The sequence below is a fragment of the Petaurus breviceps genome, unplaced genomic scaffold (genome assembly GCF_028583685.1).
Source record: "Petaurus breviceps papuanus isolate PSGF00001 unplaced genomic scaffold, PetGlider_PUasm1.0 76, whole genome shotgun sequence".
Lineage (NCBI taxonomy): Eukaryota > Metazoa > Chordata > Mammalia > Diprotodontia > Petauridae > Petaurus > Petaurus breviceps.
The window spans coordinates 47,384,887-47,404,656 of record NW_027186473.1 but is presented as its reverse complement, the minus strand read 5'-3'; the positions used below and the strand labels follow the sequence as shown (position 1 = coordinate 47,404,656).

At 37.1% G+C, this 19,770-nt stretch overlaps 1 long non-coding RNA gene across 1 annotated transcript in view; it reads left to right on the top strand.

Annotated features, from left to right (window-relative positions):
* Positions 1–6,723: 6,723 nt before the first annotated feature.
* LOC138174821 (uncharacterized) overlaps positions 6,724–19,770 on the top strand; it is an 88,967-nt gene continuing 75,920 nt past the window's right edge. The window contains exon 1 of the long non-coding RNA XR_011171823.1: positions 6,724–6,987. This is a non-coding gene — a long non-coding RNA (uncharacterized lncRNA). The remainder of the gene's footprint in view (positions 6,988–19,770) is intronic.

Sequence of the window (19,770 nt, the reverse complement as noted above, 5' to 3'; positions counted from 1 at the left end):
ATCAACAAGCTTGAAATCAGAAGACCCACGTTCAAATCTTGCTTCTGACCTTTGTTGGCTACATGATTATGGGGAAGTCACTTTACCTGTGAGTCTGTTTTCTCATCTATAAAATAGGAATTACCATACCTGTTGTGTTTAATTCACAGGTTGTTGGGAGGATCGAGTGAAGTAATGTATGTGAGATGTTATATTAACCTTAAAGCACTGTATATGTTAGTTATCATTATAATGACTCAAATTCAAGGCTTTTCTGCTGTGTCAAAATATTTCACTGTTAATACACATACAGCTGCTTCAGGTAAAAATGCGAATTATTGCTACCATAATTATCATTATTATTATTGTTACTCAGATACTTTTGGGCACACTCAACACATATTATTCAGCTGGTATCTAAAGGACCTCTTCTATTTATTTTCTTTGCCACTTATAGATAGTTCAATGAACTAGTGTATAGCAGGTGCTGTGTTAGATACTAGGGATACAAACAGAATGAAACGACCCTTATTCACACAGAGCTTACATTCTAGTAATGGAGAAAACAGATGCATGTAAGAATATACAGAATAAATAGAAGGCAAATGTATATAAATAGGAGACAGTGGATTAAAGTGCTAGATCTGGAGTCAGGAAGATTCATCTTCCCAAGCTCAAATCTGGCCTCAGACACTTAGCAGCTGTGTGACCTTGAGCAAGTCACTTAGCCCATCTTGTCTGAGTTCTCTCACATGTAAAATGAGTAAAATGAGCTGGAGAAGGAAATAGCAAACCTACTCCAGTATCTTTGCTAAGAAAACCCCAAATGGGTGATAAAGACTTGAACATGACTGAAATGAAGTGAATGTATGTGTTATGTATGTTTGTGTAGATATGTAGGGATGAAGGGATGTAGTATATGCATGTGTATATAAAGGGATATGCATATGTATACACACATATATGCATAAATATATACATATGTATCTATGACTATATTTGTATACTTTTTTATATGTATACATACTATATATGTGTATGTGTGTGTCTCTTTAAAAAATTAAGTGCAAGATCATTTGAGAGCTCGGGCACTAGCAATTTAAGGAAATTATGTAGAAGTTGGTTCTTGAGCTATGTCTTAAAGGGGAAGGAGTGTAATCAAGTCCTTTGCTTAGGCCAGTACTAAGGGTAAGGGTTAATGTGTCATTTTTATCACAGTGTGTAGAAAAAGGAGTATGTCCAAGGATATGTTGGGGAAGGTTGTATAGGACCTACAAAGCTAAACAAGATGTTTACATTTGATTCTTAAAGGCAAGAGTAATTCGCTAGATTTGAGCTATGTGGTGCAAATATGATTTTCTCTACCTTACAAATAAAACAATGTTAATAACAGCTAATGTTTACTTAGAACATTAAGGTTTACAAAGCACTTTACGTATATTATCTTGACTGATGAATGAAGAAATGGAAATTTACTGACATAAATAACTTGCTGAGGAGAACATAGCTGATAAGTCCCAGGACAGGACTTGATCTTGTTCTTCCTCGTGTTCAGCATTCTATACACTATGCTACATTGCCTTTCATGTGAGAACCTATAGGTCTATGGAAGAAATTCTACCAAAGAGAGCTACTAACAATGAGTATTAATGTAGACATCTTATGCTCTCCTTCACTGAGAAGTCCTGAGATAGCATTCATTCTGGGTTAGAACGCAAGCTGGCATCAATGATCAAGATATTTCTAGCTTTGTGCTCAGGCACTAATCTGCATCAGACCCTCCAAAAAACCTCACCAGGGTAGTAAGATACTTATTTTCAGACAATGCAGAGGTGACTGGGCAGTCTTGTTAATTCCCACCAGGTAGCAGCAAATGTTACTTCATTTGAAACCAGATCTCCTGACTAAGCTGTGCATTATTCCATTTCATCCTTCTCCCAACACTTTAACAGAATGATGGTTGTGTCCCTGTTTAGGAAAAGGCACAATTCTATTTTGAATCAAGCCCTATAGTTCAAATCCTCACTGTCATTGTGTGTGCATCATTTAACATCTCTGGGCCTCAGTTTCTTTTTCTGTAAAGTAAAGGGGTTGGACCAGATGGCTTCTAAGATTTTTCTAGCTCTCAATCCATGATCCTATGATCCTTGCCAAATGTGAATGTGCTAACAGAGAGGCAAAGGAAGATCAAAGAATTAAGATAGAATCATGGTGGGTATTGTTTGCTGTTACCACATTCACCATTTCTTTTTCCTCCCTATTCCTCCCAGGAGAAAGGGTTCTTTAACTTTTTCTGCATCATGGACTCCTTTTGCAGCCAGGTGAGATGCATAAAACACATAGAACACATTAAAATGATTACACTAAAATAGAATACACACAGTACTTTTTAAAAGCAAGTTCATTAGTGCCAGATCAACGTGCTGTTGATTAGAATGAAATTTTCACCCTATAACTCTCAGTATTATTTGTTATATTTCCACATGGGCTTTGGTCAAAGCACTCTCTTCTCATCAAACCATATAGCTTCTCTGGTCAAAGGTTTGCTAGAGGAGGAGGCTGAAATGAATGATGAAAGTGAGGTTTGAGCATTCTCTGGGGATTTTACACTCCCTCCCTCCTCCCAGCCCTAACCATCATGAAGAATGAGCAGTTGACTAGCACCCCATCCCTTCCCTGTGTTTGAGGTACATCACAGATGGAAGTGGTTTCTCATGCATATCAAATTCCTTCCCCTGGCCTCTTAGAAATAGCATGCTTCCTTAAACATGCTTCCTAACAGAGACATGAATTTCTGCCTCACGTGCTGCTGTTTCAAGTACATCCTTCCTCTTCTCTCAGCTCTGCCTAATCTTATTGCACCTTAAGAAGAAACAGGTAGGTTAGGATGCCATTCCCTTCATTCAAACTTTGATTTATTTACACTTGCGTGCACACACACACACACACACATTTTTCTTCTTCCCCTACTCTCCCTACCCCCTTCAAGAAAGCCAACATTGATTGGAGAAAAAAAAAATGAGGGAGAATTTAAAATGTCATTGGAAAGGTTGCAAAGAGGATGTTCTCAGAAGAACCAACAGGTGCAGCCTATGAGAAAGTGAGGGGAAAAAAAGATGAAAAACCCCAGCCATAAGAGGTGAAACTGAGACATTTCAGGTATTGGAATATCATTGCACAACAGTGTATAGAGACTGACTGTGATTTCATTGTTAAAGGAAGGTCCCATGTAAAGAAACTTTTTCTACTTCAGGTCAACGTCTTCTCTGCTACTTCTGATCTGAGAGGGTTGACTAGAGTAGCACTAAGGATGTCAGTCCATGTCTGAGATGGGACTTAAATTGAGATGATATTAGCTTTGAGGTTAACTCTCTATCCACTACACCACACTGCTTTTCTGTTGTACCAGGAAAAAAGAGGAAAAACACAAAGACTGGAAAAACTTGGGAAGACATAGCAAATATGGTCTCTGAACATTGTCTACCAACCTGTAAATGTAATAGTTGGTTGGGTCCCCCAAGTATGGCTAGCTATATCTTCCTTTACATAGTTAGGTATTCTGTGTGGCACTGAGGTTCTTTCTAAAATACCATCAACTTAAGTCTCTTTCTGGTATAGCACTCCAATATCAATCACCAGTGTTTAATGATGTCTTCTCTATATAAGTGGTAACCATTTAACATCAATTAAATTTTGCAAAGGGACATCTATTGAACAGATATAGCAAAAGAATTAAAGCATTAAAATAGCCTCCCAAACTGGGGCGCATTCCCCCATCTAATTTCTAGTCTTTATGAAAAGTGATTTCAAACTGAAAGTGTTTGCTACAGAACATTCTTCTCACCAAATTCCCTTCTGAATGAGGCATGACTGATGGCCATAAAGGTTAATCACAAGACAGAAGAAACAAGAGAGCCATGCATCCACAGGCTGCATGGTGATCCAGGTATGGAGAGAAGAGCCTGAAAGTTCTCTCCCCACCTGAAGACTTAGAGCATATCTTCCCTCAATCTCAACAAAGAAAGAGAAAGCTGCTTTACATATGGGTCTAGCTAATCAGTCAATTAAAAGGCTTCCACCCCCCCCCCCCTCCACCTGATAAGTGGACAGGAAAGAGTCACAGAAATGCATGACACACATTTCTAGAATCAAGCACCCCAAACCTCCTTGTAGATTGGCAACACATAGAGTAAATTAAGCATGCTTGAATGACCATTGGCAAGCCCTGTTATTCCAAATTGACCAGTTGACAAATGGATGAATGGTAAAGTAAGCCAATTGAAAAAAGTTAGCATAGTGAACATAATAACGTAAAGGAAAACATCATTAAAAGATGTCAATGAAACGACCAGGTATGATTTCAGAGAATTGATAATAATAACAATAGTTAATGTTTTATAGCATCTGCTATGTGTTAGGCACTGTGCCAAGCGCTTTTATTTAATTTGATCCCTCAACAACCCTGGGAGGTAGGTGCTATTGTTATCCCCATTTCATAGATGAGGAAACTGAGGTTAAGTGACTTGCCCAAGGTCACACATCTAGTACATGTCTTAGGCTGAATTTGAACTTAGGTCTTTTGAGCCATAGGCTCTTTCTCCTTCATTGTCCCACCTCACCATCATTATATTGATGACATAATAGGAAGAATGTTGGCGTTGGAATCAGCAAGACCTAATTTTGAATCTTACATCTGACATTGAGTTGTGCTTTCCTAGACAAATTATTTAACCTCTCCGTGTCTCAGTTTCTTCATACATAAAATGAGGGAGTTGAACCATATGATCATCCCCATTGTAGATCTATAATTCTATAATCTCTGCAAATAGGTGGCACTCTACAGAGACAAGCAGGGTTGTACACAACCACCCTTTTCATTTCAGGAGAAATTTATTCAGTTTGAGGGTGACGGAAGTCACTAATAAGCAAGATCCATGGGAAGTAAGAGTTTCAAGAAAGTTTTTTTTTTAAGAGTAGCTGATGTCCCAAACATTCTTAATTCTTCAGTTTGAAATTGTGAGAGATATCCAAGGATTTACTCTAAAAATTATGATAAGCAAACTATGAATGAACTACTTCAGTTTTCGTCAGAGTATGGCTCCCTGACCCTTGGGAGTCTCTGAGATCTTTTCAATGTGGGCACAAGGTCAAAATAATTTTCATAATAATTCTAATTTATCATTTGCCTATTTAAATATGCTTCTCATTCCAACTATATATCTGTGTGAGGCCAGATTTTCTTTAATCAAAATAATCTGCTAAAACAGATTAAATGTAGAAGTAGTTATGAGAATTCAGGAAGGCATTAAAGAGATTTTCAAAAATATGTAAAACAATGATACTTTTGTCACTAATTTGTTTTGTTTTGGAAATATTTGTTTTTCATAAAATGTTAATTATGTTAATATTTAATTGGCTTGTTTTGTTTTTTTAAGTGAAATAAATATTTTAAAATTTTTCTCAACTTTGATTTCTAATAGAGTCAATGTTGATAGCTATAACCCACATAAACAGAAGCCCTTTGGGATTCTTAATCATTTTTAAGATAGGAAAATGGTCTTGAGACCAAAAAATTTGACAACTATTAGAATAAAGTAATTGCATATCTACAAATGTAGCTTATCTTTGCATGTGACTCACAGAGATGATGCTGGTAAGTGTTTAACAGTAATTTAATAAAACATGCTTTAGATTATAATCCGCATTATTAATATATTTTCCATTGTTTTCTTAATTCTAGATTGGTGGCATTAAATTAAAATAGAATCATCCGGAATGCCACATACTGACTTAAAAAAACGCAAATTAACATTATCTATGTTGTTTGGTATTTTTATTTATTTTGTTGAACATTTCCCAATTTCATTTTAATCTCCTTCTGCCGCATTGGGAGGAGCTTCAAATTCAACACCTCTGGTCTAAACAGTTATACAATAAATCAAATACTCATTTGTAGCTAGCTGATTCCCCAGGTATAAATGCTCACAGAGAAATTATGACAACTGATCTCTTATTAGCCAGCAAAAGCTAGCTCCATCACATATCTGGGTGTAATCCAAGCACTGTTATTCATTCTGTTCTCAGTGATGCATTCCCATCTGACTAGAATTACTTTGCTGAGATATGAATGAACGCCCACTGTTGCTTTCCTTGTTCTGCTATAATATGTCATCAGCAAACATGACTGTTTACCTTGATGGATTATTACTTTACAAGGCTGGGAAATATGTCCTAGATTCCGGGAATTCAAAGACAAATCCCCGCCTTCTAGGAGCTTACATTTTAGTTGTGAGTTTTAGGATATTTCAACAGAAAGAGGAACAGATTAGGAGGTTTTAATTCTGACTTTGAGGAAGCTCCTTAACTCTCTGGACCTCCAAGGAATGTATAATCGAAGAGATCAAAGCACCTCAGAGGTCACCTAGACCAAGCCTCTCATTTTAGAAATGAGAAAACTTAGATCCACGGAGTGACCTGCTCTGCCCAAAGTTACCAGCCTCTATTTTCTCATCTGCATAATGATGTCATTAGATTAGATGATCTCTCAGGCCTCTTCCAGCTCTGATAGTCTATGATTCCAGAAGATAACTAACAACACAAGGCAGCAGATGTTCATTGCCAAAAAGTGACTTAGATGTTAAATGATTCCAGAAATCAGAGGAGGAACAATGACTGTAGGCTGGCTTATAGTAGGAGGTTGCAAAAGTGTGAAGGGGCTGGGGTTGGGGAGGGGGAGATATTAAGCTCGGCCTTGAATGGTGGCATGACTTAGATGAGTAGGAAGATGGTAGGACCGATGATTCCACAGAAGCAAAAACCTCCCAAAGGCGAGAATGCATGCCATGTTGAGAGAAGTAGCTGACAGGTTGTATGGGGTAAGAGGGAAAAATGAGTTTGAAGAGTAACAGTGGTGTCAATGTCAGCAATATGGCATTGTGGGGAAAGCACCGGACTTGGAGTCCTGAGTTCGAAGCCTATCTCTCCTCCTTACTCCTTGGATGACCTTGGGTAAGTTATTCCCCTTTTGGACCTCAGTTTCTTTAGCTGCAAAATGAAAGTGCCAGTCTAGACTCTAGATCTCTGAGTTCTCTCACAGTTTTAAATCCTAGGATCCTGTCATTCTGGTTCAGGAGATAGGACATGTTTACTTTAAAAAGTAAAGAGTCTGGGGGTGGCCAGGTAGCACAGCAAGTAAGAGCACTGACTCCAGTGTCAGGATGACCTGGGGATCAAATCCGGGCTCAGATACTTAGCACCACACCCAGAAATAACTGGCCGTGTAACCTTGAGCAAGTTACTTAACCCCAATTGCTTAAAAAAAAAGTAAAGAGTCCAAATTGTGTCCCAGATTGTGGAGAGCCAGGCTGAGGCATCTGGACTTGATCTGACAGGCAAGGTGAAGTCAGAGGGAAAGTTAGCTGTGATCTTTTGAGGACACAGTAAAGAAGGAGAGCTCCAGCATTTCAATGAAACAAGTTATTTCTCCATTAATACAGTATAGGTTTTATAGATAAGGGCATTCCTGGGACCTACATTGTCCATAACCAGCATTCCTCAGGGGGTAGTAACCAGTAGTCCTAAGCTTGATCTCCCACCTACCTCTGAGGCAGCTGAGGGCCAAATTCCAGGCCCCGAAGGGTTATAGAACTTCTTGGAGTGGAGTGGGTGGAAGACCGGATGTGAGAATGTTCCCAGGCTGGCCAAGCAGCTGCAGCTTATCTGCAGCAGGTCAGAGGTGAAGACGAATGTCTCAAGGATGACCTTCCTGAAGGAGTGTGTTTGGGAGCCTACAGAGTCCCCTAGAGATTAATGACATGCTCTTTGATTCAGCAAATCATGGAGCAGTCAGTCATAAAGCAACTTGGTATAGGGTTTCAGGCAAATCCCTTTCCAGGAGGAGGCCTGTGCCTGTGAAGTAATCTAGTATCATAATTGAGGGTTCTGTCTTCCTCAGCATAACCCATTGAAGTGCCCACCAGAAATTATACACCAAAGACTCCTCAAACCTGCTAGAGGGGACCCATACTAGGTTCCTTGGAAACTACCTAATAGGCTCCAATAGTAAAGAAATGTTTCACCTGTGTTGCTAGAAACATGCCACAGATTGCCACAGATTCAGGTCTGTTTAGCTTCAGTAGAAATAATACTAAGGTTTTGTTTCAATAGGAATAATACTGAGAATGCTTTGCTTCAATGGGAATAATTCTGAGAATGCTTTGCTTCAATAAGAATAATACTGAGAATGTTTTGCTTCAATAGACACAATGCTAACCCCTTAGAAATATACTCTGTTGCTAGCAATCAAAAAGCATGAGAAGGAAAGATTTGTTGACACACACAATTTCATGTGTATCCCCTGTAGCCTTCCCCAAGATCTAATAAGTAGTATCATAGATTGTAAGATGAGAAATTTTGAACTAGAAGGGACAACAGTGGGAGTTTAAGCAACTTCCTCATTTTACAGATGGGTTCTTGAGAGATGATGAAACTTATGCAGGGTCAAAGGATTGAGAGCCGGAATGGACCTTTGAGGTCATCTAGTCTAGGGATTCTTAACCTGAGGTCTGTAAACTTGCTTTTAAAATATTTTTAAACTGCATTTATCTGTTTCTCTCCTAATTTTAGCTGCAATTGTTTTGTTTGTGCAAAAAAATTAATTTATACAATCAAATTTGTCCATTTTACCATCTACAATTCTCTATATGCTTTCTATGGTTGTAAATTCTTTGCGTATCTGTAGATTTATATTAGTCCTCAGAAAATGCTTATAGGAAATAGAGGACTATACCTTCCTTGCCACATTTAAGTGATACTTTTGTCATTAATTTTCCCCATACAATTTCTATACCTTGGAAGGCATAGGAGGTTGCCCATATTTGTGCACAAAAGTACAGAATGATTCTGCTATTTAAGATTATAGGATCAGAGACAGAACCATTATGGCAGAGTACAGAATAACTTAGCTGAACTCTTCCAAACACCCAAAATAATGCATCACATTGAATTCTGGAATGGATTAGTCCCCCCCCCTCTCCCCAAGGTTGGAGTAAGACAATATTCCAGCCTAAAAAACTTAGGTCAGCAAGAGAGGTCTGTGACACTGGGATAGGAGACAAAAAGGCACAGAGATGGTGGCAGGACCAGCAGTGGGCCTTTTACGTGGCAACAATGGAAGCAATAGCTTTAGAAGCTCGCAGTCCTTAACTATTGTTAAAGGGACAAATAATCAAAAAAAAAAAAGATTACAAGGGACTTTCACTGGCACTGGGTGCAAGAACTGGCATGGTTTCAGGAACAGGGGCCCTTCCTGGGTAAAGGCCAAAACACAGGGCAGGAAAACAGTGACCACACCTCTACTAAGATCACATTACCTTAGAAGAACAAAAAACTTTCAGATCCCCAGAACTGGTTCTGAAAACAATAGTGCCAAAAAGCCTGAAGTTTAAGACCCCATCCCCAGATGAGCAGAGACCAATTTTAGTAAAAAATTCAAAGTCAAGAAATAGGCTGGGGAAAGGAGTAAAAATGTGACAATAAAAAGCCATGTTGGTGAAAGGAAAGATCAAGCCACAAACTCAGAAGAAGACCCTGTAAAAACAACTACAAGCAAAGCTTCAAAGTAAAATGCACCAAGTAAGAATCCCTGGAAGAGCTAAAGAAAGAGATAAGTCATTGATAAAAATTGGAGAAAATAAATGAAAGTGATGCAAGAAAATAATGAAAAGAGAATTAATATCTTGATAGTCACAAAAATATTGAAGTAAATAACACTTAAAAAAGAAACACAATTGGTCAAATAATAAAAGTGCACCAAAATTCACTGAAGAAAATAACTTTTTAAAAAACAAAATTGGCCAAGTGGAAAAAGAAATTTTTAAAAACTCACTGAAGAAAATAATTCCTTAAAAATTAGAATTGGATAAGAGAAAGCTAATGAATACATCAAGAAACAAGAAAACAAAGTCAAAATGAAAAAAATAGAAGAAAAAAATGAAAAATCTCATCAGGAAAAAAAGCTGACTTGGACAATAGAGTAAAGAGACACAATGCAAGAAATATTGGACTACCTAAAAGCAAAATCAAAGAAAAAACCTAGACATTATATTTTATGAAATTATAAAGGATAACTATCCTGATACCTTAGAACCAGAGGGTAAAATAAAAATGGAAAGAATCTACCAATCACTACTTAAGAGATCACAAAATGAAAACTCTCAGGAATATCATAAATTTCTCTCAAGGAGAAAAGATTTTAACTAACCAGAAAGAGACAATTAAAATACTGTGGAGCCAAAGTCATGATCACACAAGATTTAGCAACTTCCACATTAAAAGAGTGGAAGGCTTCGAATATGATATTCTAGAAATCAAAGGAGCTAGGATAACAATGAAAAATAACCTACCAAATAAAATGTAGTATAATTATCCAGGGAGAAAATTGGAAATGTAATGAGTATAAGACTTTTAATTTCAAGCATTCCTGATGAAAAGACAAGAGTTCAAAAATACTTAATTCAAACATGACTCAAGAGAAATATAAAAAAAAACATGAAAGAGAAACTTTAAAAAGTTAAGTTGTAATTCCATTAGAATTGGTTCAAAGAGGAAAGACTACACACACACGTGTGCTCACAAACACACTAATATAACATACCTAAAGAATACACACACACACACACAGAGTTGGATGTAGAATGCTATCTTCCTCAAAAGGAAGTAAGAGTGGAAGAGAATCAGAGAAAGAGGGAAGGGCGTGATAAAAGAGAAGGTAGATTAAGGGAGGCAATGGTCAGAAGTGAAATAGACTTTTGAGGAGGGACAAGGTAAAAAGAGAAGGAGAAGGATGAAAAGGAAATAGGACAGAGGGAAATAAATCATAATTTTGAATGTGAATGGGATAAACTTGTCAATAAAACAGAAGTGCGTAGCAGAATTTATTAGAAACCAAACTCCAACAATATGTTATTTGTGGGAAACGAACTTAGAATAGAACACACAAACAGTTAAAATAAGGGACGACAGCTGAATTTATTATGCCTCAGCTGAAGTAAAAAAGGCAGGAGTAGCAATCATGATCTCAGAAAGAGCAAAAGCAAAATTAAACCCACTTAAAAGAGACAATCAGGGAAAGCAGATTTTGCTAAAAGGTACCATAGATAATGAGGTAATATTAATTATATATCATATATATACACATACATAAGTACTTATGTGTGTGTGTCTATACGTATATATAAGTGTGTGTGTACACACAGACACAATACACACACACACACACACACACACGCACACACACCAAATGGCAAAGCATCCAAATTCTTAAAGGAAAAGTTAAATGAGTTATAGGAGGGAAAAAAACAGTAAAACTATCCTCATGAGGGACCTCAACTGTCCTTTGTCAGTGCTACATAAATCTAACCATAAAATACATAAGAAAGAAGTTAAGGAGAGAAAAGGAATCTCAGAAATGTTAGATATGCTATACTGCTGGAGAAAATTAAATGTAATTAGAAATCTTTCCTAGCTGTACATAGAGCTTTCACAAAAATTGATCATAGATTAGAGTGTAAAAACCTTACAAACAAATGAAGAAAAGCAGAAATTCTAAATGCACTTTTTCAGACCACAATGCAATAAAAATTATGGCCATCAAAGGACCTTGGAAGCATAGATTAAAAATTAATTAGAAACTCATATAATTCTAAAGAATGAGTGGGTGAAAGAACAAGGCATAGAAACAATCAATAATTTCATTAAATATAAAACAAAAATGAGATGCAGTCAAAGCAATACTTCAGGAAAAGATTAATTAATTGGTTATGCAACATAAAGAAACTAGAAAAACGACAATTTAAAAATCACCTATTAAAAACTAAAATAGAAATAAAAAACAAATAAAAGGTTAATAATTTTTTTAATTTTTAATTTAAATCAATGAATGAAACAAGAAGTTGGTTTTATGAAGGAAACCAATAATTAGATATACTTTGGTTGATTTTTTTTTTTTTTAATAAAGCAATCGGGGTTAAGTAACTTGCTCAATGTTACACGGCCAGTTACTTCTGGGTGTGGTGCTGAGTATCTGAGGCCAGATTTGATCCAGGTCACCCCGACACTGGAGCCAGTGCTCTTACTCACTGAGCCACCTGGCCACCCCTAAGCAATTGGGGTTAAGTAACTTGCTCAAGGTTACACGGCCAGGTGTTTCTGGGTGGGTGCTAAGTGTCTGAGCCCGGGATTCAATCTCCAGGTCTTCTCAACACTGGAGCTGGTGCTCTTACTTGCTGTGCTACCTGGCTGCCCGCTTGATTTGGTTTTTTATTTAGTTTATGTGATATTTGGTTAATTTGATATTTCTATTTGATTTATCTATAAAATATATAAATATTGATTGATTTGATTTTTTTAAAAGAGGAAAGCCAAACTACCAGTACAAAAATTAAAACTGTGAATGCACCACCAATCATGATGAAATCAAAGCCATTATTAGGAGATATTTTGACAAATTATATGCCAACAATACTGACAATCTAAGTGAAATGGGTGAATATTTATAAAAATACAAATTGCCCAAATTAACAGAAGAAGAAATAGAATACTTAAATAACTCTATCTTGCAAAAAGAAATTGAACAGGCTATAAATAAGCCCTAAGAAAAAATCTCCAGGACAAGATTGATTTACAAGTGAATTCCATCAAACATTTATAGAGAAATTAATTCTAAAACTATATAAACTATTTGAAAAAAAATAGGCAAATAAGGAATTCTAGCAAATTTCTTCTATGACAAAAATATGCTTTTGATCTTAAGCCAGGGAGAGCAAAAAACAGAAAGAAAACTATTTTCCAAGTGAATGATGCAAAATATTTAAAATAAAATACTAGCAAGGTGATTACAGCAAAATGGCTACTATGGAAATATATTTTGCATGATTTCACATTTATAATTGATATCATATTGCTTGGCTTCTCAATATGTGGGGGAGGGACAGAGGAAAGGAGAGAAGTTGGAGCCCAAAGTTTTAAAAAAGGAATGATTAAAATAAATGAATAATTCATTAAAAAAGAGGATTATAGATTAATATAATTAATTATTATAATTAATATATTATATATTATTATATTCTATGTTTATATAATTATTAATATAATTAATAAATAATATAATTATTATAATTAATATAATTAATTATACAGAGGATTATAGATTTAGATGGGACCTCAGAAGTCATCTAGTCTAACTTCTTCCTGTTGAGGAAACTGAGGCCCAGAGAATTGAAATGACTTGTCTAAGGTGATACAGGTAATGAGTAGGAGAACAGTGATTTGAACAAATGTCTTCTGACCCTAAATGACCTTCATGACCATCAGGCTATCCTTCATTCACTACATTGTTTTTAAATATAATTAAGCATTTAAGTGTAAGTTTTTAGATGTGAGGAGATGGTAACAGACTGCCTAGATGTATTCAATTAATTCAAGGTCTAGATGAATTACATCCTAGGACAGAGAAAAAAAAAACTAGTCTATATTATTAAGTCATTGCCTATGACTAGAAAAGCCTAGGGTGAGGGTTGGGGGAGGGAGAAGCAGAGATGGTACAGGAATAAAGGCATGCAAAAATGTCCTGATTTGCTTTCAAAGGGAAGCATGTTAAGTCTAAAAACTTTAGGCTACTAGCCTTGAACTAGCAAAATTCTAGAATGTATTATTTGGGAATATATTAAGGTGATGAATTGTAAACATTGCAAATGGGTTTAGAATACTTCAAAAGGATTAGATGACTAAGGACTTTGATGCCTTCATCAAGAACACGCTATACCAAAGCTTTTGTAAGTGGGTTATGTGATAAGGGAAGTTTGTCGATAGACTAGGATACCTGGATTTCATCAAAACATTTGACAAGAGATCTCTCATGATACCCTTGGGGTTAAGATGGAGAGATAAAGATTAAGTCTTAGAGCAATTAGAAGGACTTGGGGGTGCTGGAATGAACAGATGCCATGAGTAGTCATTGACTGCTCCTGTCTCTTCTAAAGTGTCCCAGACATCTCTTCCTAGGCTTGTGCTAGGCAACATTTTTATCAGTTACACGGCTAAAGACATGGATGCATGCTTTTCAGATTTTAAGATGATATGAAACTGTGGAAAGATAAGTAACATGTTGGATGGTAGAGTCAGGATCCTAAAAGGTCTTAAAAGTTTAGCAGTCTAATAAGATGAATTATTTTTAAGTGAGAAGAACCAGGAAAATGATTAGTACATTGATAACTTTCTGAAAACAAATACCTGTGGAACATATATGAACTCTGATCAGTGCAATGATCAACCATTATTCCAAAGCACCAGTAATGAAGAGCACTACCCATCTCCGATCAGAGAAGTAATGAATTCAATACCCAGAAAGAAAAAATAATAAACATGGGGCTTTGCTTTGCTTAAAATTGTTTGTTTATTATGTGGGTTTTCCCCCCTTTTTTCCAGTGGAAGTCGGAGGGAGAGAAAATAAATGTTCGTTAGTTTGCCAAAGAAGAAAAACTAATTTAGAAAAAAAAATTTAATAGAGATTAGTTTAAAAAATCAACTCTACATACATAAAAAGGGGATGTTGGGGAAAGAGGAGGTACATAACCATGCGAAAAATGGGAGGTTTTAATGTATACAATGTGTGCTACACATGACTTGGGTGGCCAAACTCTAATAGTATTTTGGCTACTAGAGATGTGATGCCTACAGAAGAAGGAGAATAAATTCATTGTTTAGGTCAGATCATATCTGAAATATTGTTTAAGTTCTGAGCACAATTTTAGGAAAGTCCTAGACAAGTTGGATGGTTATCATCAAAGGAGGGCAACCAGGACGGTGAAATACTGGAGACTGCACCAAAGACCTGTATAAAGAGCTGGGAATGAAATTCTTATGAAGAACTCTAAGCTCTAAGTATGCAACGTAAGGCAAAAAGTAGTCCCTGCCCTCAAGGACTGCCCTCCATTCCCTCAAGGAATGGAGACAAAATGAAAATACATTGTTACATGCAAAGTACACAAAGAATAGATGAAGGTACTATGAAAGGAGAAGGCTTTAGCACCTGGGAGGAACTAAGAAGGACTAGAAGAGTTAACATAGCCATGATAGTTGTCTTCAAGTACCTGGAATGTTATCATGTAGAAGAAGGATGACATTTGCTATATTAGACCCCAGAGTAAAGAACTAAGAACAGAGGGTCAAAATTGATGGGGGCTTCATTTAGACCAGATTAAAAAAAAACCTTCCTAATAATTAAGACTGCCTAATAATCAATCAATACTTGTTTATTAAGCATCTACTATGTTTCACTGTTCTTAGCACTGACACAAAAAGAGGCAAAAGACAGTTCTTGCCCTCAAGGAGCTTACCATCTAATGGGAGAAACAGCAAGCAAACAAATATATACAAAGCAATATATATATATATATATATATATATATACATATATGTATATATATAACATATGTATATAGAGAGAGACATATGAGAGATAAGGCAGACAGATATTGATACATAAATAGATGTGTATATATACGGGATAAATAGACAATAATTAAAAGGGGGAAAGCACTGGAATGGAGAAGGTTTAGGGAAACCTTCCTGTAGAAGCTGGGATTTTAGTTGAGATTTAGAGGATGCCAGGTCAGTAGTCCAGTGGAGTAGGGAGAGCATTCTAGGTTTGGGGAATAGCTAGAGAAAATGCCTGGAGTAAAGAGATGGAGTATTTTATTTCTGGAATAACCCAGAGGCCAATGTCACTGCATCAAAGAGTGTGTGTCAGGGAGTATGGTGTAAGAAGTCAAAAAAGTGAGGAGGGGGATAGTTCATGAAGGACTTTGAATAGGAAACCACTGGAGTTTATTAAGCAGGGAGTAAGATGACCATATTTGCATCTTGGGAAAATCACTTTAGTGACTGAATGGAGAATGAACTGGAGCGGGGAGAGGGGGGGGGGAACTTTTGGAAGGGAATGAGGGAGTGGGTAGGGGAGACTTGAGGAAGTCAGACAACACACCCCTCCCCAGCAACTATTGTATTAGTCGAGGTGTGAGGAGATGAATACCTGCACCAGAGTGGTAGCAGTGTCAGAGGAAAGAAGAGGGCATATACTAGAGATGTCACAAAGGTGAGATCAGGGCAAATACTAGAGATTTCACAAAGGTGAAATCAACAGCTTTGATATAGGGGGTGAGAAATAGTGAGGAATCCAGAATGATTCCTAGCTTGAGAGTGTAAGGTACTGGGAAGATGGTGCTGCCCTTTACAGTAATACAGAGAGTAGGTTTAGGGGGAAAGATAATGAGTTTTGTTTTGCACAAATTGAGTTTAATATGTCTACTGGATATCCAGTTTGAGATATCAGAAAGGCAGTTGCATATGTGAGATTGGAGGTTACCAGAGAAGTTGGAGCAGAATTTGTAGATCTGAGAGTCATCAGTGTAGAGATGATAATTAAATCCATGGGGGGTGATGAGATTACCAAGTAAGGTAGTATAGAGGGAAAAGAAGAGGACCCAGGACAGAATTCTGAGGTATAGCCATGGTTAGAGGGTGATCTGGAGGAGGATCAAGCAAAGGTGACAAATATGGAGCAGTGGGGCAGATAGGAAGACACCTAGAGAGAAGTATCAGGGTGGAGAGAGTGAGCAACATTGGCAAAAACTGCAGAGAAGCCAAGGAGAATGAGGATTGAAAAAGGGCTATTGGATTTGGCCACTAAGAAGTCATTGATAACTTCTTTCAGTGGAACAATAAAGTAGGAAGCCAGAAGGTAAGGGATTAAGGAGAAAGTGAGAGGAGAAAAAGTGGAAGTAGCTCTTGTAGACTTTCCTTTTGAGGAGTTTAGCTATAAAAGGCAGAAGATGGATCTTTTTTTTCAGAATAGGGTAGATATGGGCATATTTTTAGGTAGGAGGATATGAGCCAGTAGAGAGGGATTGAAAGAGTGGGGATTACAACAGTGGGCAATCTAGTAGAGGAAACAGAATGAAATGGGATCATTTGAACAGGTAGAGGAATAGCCTTGGTAAAGTAAGGCCACTTCATCATGTGAAACAAGGGTGAAGGAAGAGAGAGTAGCAGAAGGCAACTGAATGATAGGAGACAAAGAAGAGAGGAGAAAAGGGATGAATGATCCTAATGTTTTTCTGTGAAAAAGAAGGCAAAATTCTCAGTAGAAATGGTGGGAGAGGGGGAGACATGGAAGGTATGAGGAGGAATGATAAGGTTAAGAAGAGCTGCTATTAAGAGTGGCATCATGAGTTGATAAGAAAGGTATAGTAGGACTGCCTAGAAGCAGTGAGGGCTTGTGTCATAAATTTGTAGTGGACTTAGTCAGAAGTGATTATCTACATGATTTTCTGCATGATTTTCAATACTTTCATTCATCCACACATGTTTGAAGGAAATAAATGGTAGGAGTGAACCAAGACTGAGGCTTTGTTGGGCATAAATAGCTATGTAATCAGTGGGCTAGGGATTCAAGACAAGAAGAACATGCATAGTTGAAATTTTTCACCAAGGAGTCAAGACAGGGAGAAGAGAAAGTGGCTAGTGTAGGGAAGATGATCTGCGAAAGAAATGAGGGAGCAAGGAAATGGAGGTCACAGATAGGAGGAAGAATAAGATTATATAAGAGAAGGCAGAGGAAGAGGTAAAGAGTCAATAGATTATGGTCAGATAAGGGGATTAACTCTTGTAGATGGGTGATGACAAGATAAAGGCTATGACCATCTTTGTGTGTGGTTGGGGAAGGTTAGAAGAGGAGCTAACAGGAGGTAAGTAGGTTGACTTGCTGAATTGCCAGTGTATTTGAAGGGCCATGTACAAGAATATTCATCACTGAGTGGTGGGCACTGCTGTTCTACTCTCAAAGTGACAGATGCACCTGGAGATGGGAAGCTTGAAGTTGAAGGAAGCGGTGTTTGTGTTGTTTTGTTTTGCACTGGAAGTTGTCCACATACCATTTGGAAGATTGGACTGGCAGCCAGGTAGAAGATACCTTGTCCTGGTATAGATGGAAGTGGTTGCCTTGGGGCCAATGGAAGGTGCCAGGCCTGGTCCCAAGCAGGTTTTCCTCAGGGGCCCTAGGGCACTCATGGTCTAACAGTAGAAAGGACTGCCTTTGGAAGTAATGGGATCCCGTTGGCAGAGATATCTAAGCAAAGGCCAGATAACTGCTATCCTGGGATGATTTAGAGCAGAATCTGGTTTCTGTATGGGTTGGATCGGATGACCTGTGATGTTCTTTCAGACTCTGAAGTTCTGTGATTCTAGGAAGAGAAGCCTACAATAATCTAGAATACTCTACATTCTGGAATGAGTGCTTTGCCATAAGTGACTCTAGGATCTTTATCCTGGAATATCAATTATAAATGGGACAACCTTGACTGTCAGGGGTCATAATTTCCAATGTTTTTTTAAATTGACAAGACAAAGAATTCTTTGTTTAATTTTGTTTCCAAAAGTAAATGACAGCAAAGATTTATCTGTCCAGGGCTTAGCTATCCCAGGTAGGTACTCTCTCTCTCTCTCTCTCTCTCTCTCTCTCTCTCTCTCTCTCTCTCTGTATATATACATATATATATATATGTATATATATATATATGTATATATATATATGTATATGTATGTATGTATATATATGCATATATGGTTCATTTAAAAGTGCATTTTTCCATGTGTGTTAAACATTGAACCTTTTCCACTAATTTTTTTCTCAGTGATAAAATTTGATCAGCATATAACCTGAACTTTCCTAACCCACTTTTTCCCAAATCCTTATATTATCCCTGCTGTACCTGCTGTAGACAGCCCCCTGCTTCAGATTATTTAGTGCATACTGCCGAACAAAATTTGTGTATTTTTCTTGTCCATGGGTCATTTCATTACCACATACATAAACAGCTGGAAAGAACTGACAGTCAGTGCTGGTAACTTTCTCTCTATGTGATGTTTGCACATGTCTCTCTCCAGTAGTTTAAAGATCAGCTTGGGGTGGATTGTCCATTTACCAACCATCTGTTAACATGCATTCAACTGGACTTGTGTGTTGTGTAATGTACTTAAATCATCTTTTCCTCCTTGGTTTTCTCAGTCATTGAAACAGTGAGTTAACCTTGAAATAAATGGGATTATTTATTATTTTGTGTTTGTTATCTATACTCCAGAACTAAGGTTCCAAGTTTTAATGACCAGGTTCTGCCTTTGACTATATTATTAGGTATTTCCCTTGAGAATATCAGAATTTGGCTAATTTTGCTTCCACAAAGGATATCCTTCTGGAAAATCAGGAATTGAGTCATGCCTAGGTTTCTAAAATTTAATAATATTGATCGTTTAAAAATAATATGAGGAATTTGTTGATAAATGTTTTAACAACTGACTTTCCACCAAGCCACACTTTTAATTAAAATTTTCATCTCTGTCTTAAGTCCAAACAGGCAACAAATCAATTGCCAGTTTCTGAAGTATAAATACTCACAATGAAAATTTAACCGTTGGTTGAATTGGTTTAAGCTGGTCACAGCACACCCTTGAATAACTGACATTTATATAGTGTTTTAAGGTAGTGCAATGGATAGAATACTGGGCCTAAAATCAGGAAGACTTATCTTCCTGAGTTCAAATCTTGTTTTGTTTTGTTTTTGGAGGGGAGAGGGCAGGACAATTAGGGTTAAGTGATTTGCCCAAGGTCACATGGCTAGTAAGTAAGTGTTAAGTGTCTGAGGCCGAATTTGAACTCAGGTCCTCCCGACTCCAAGG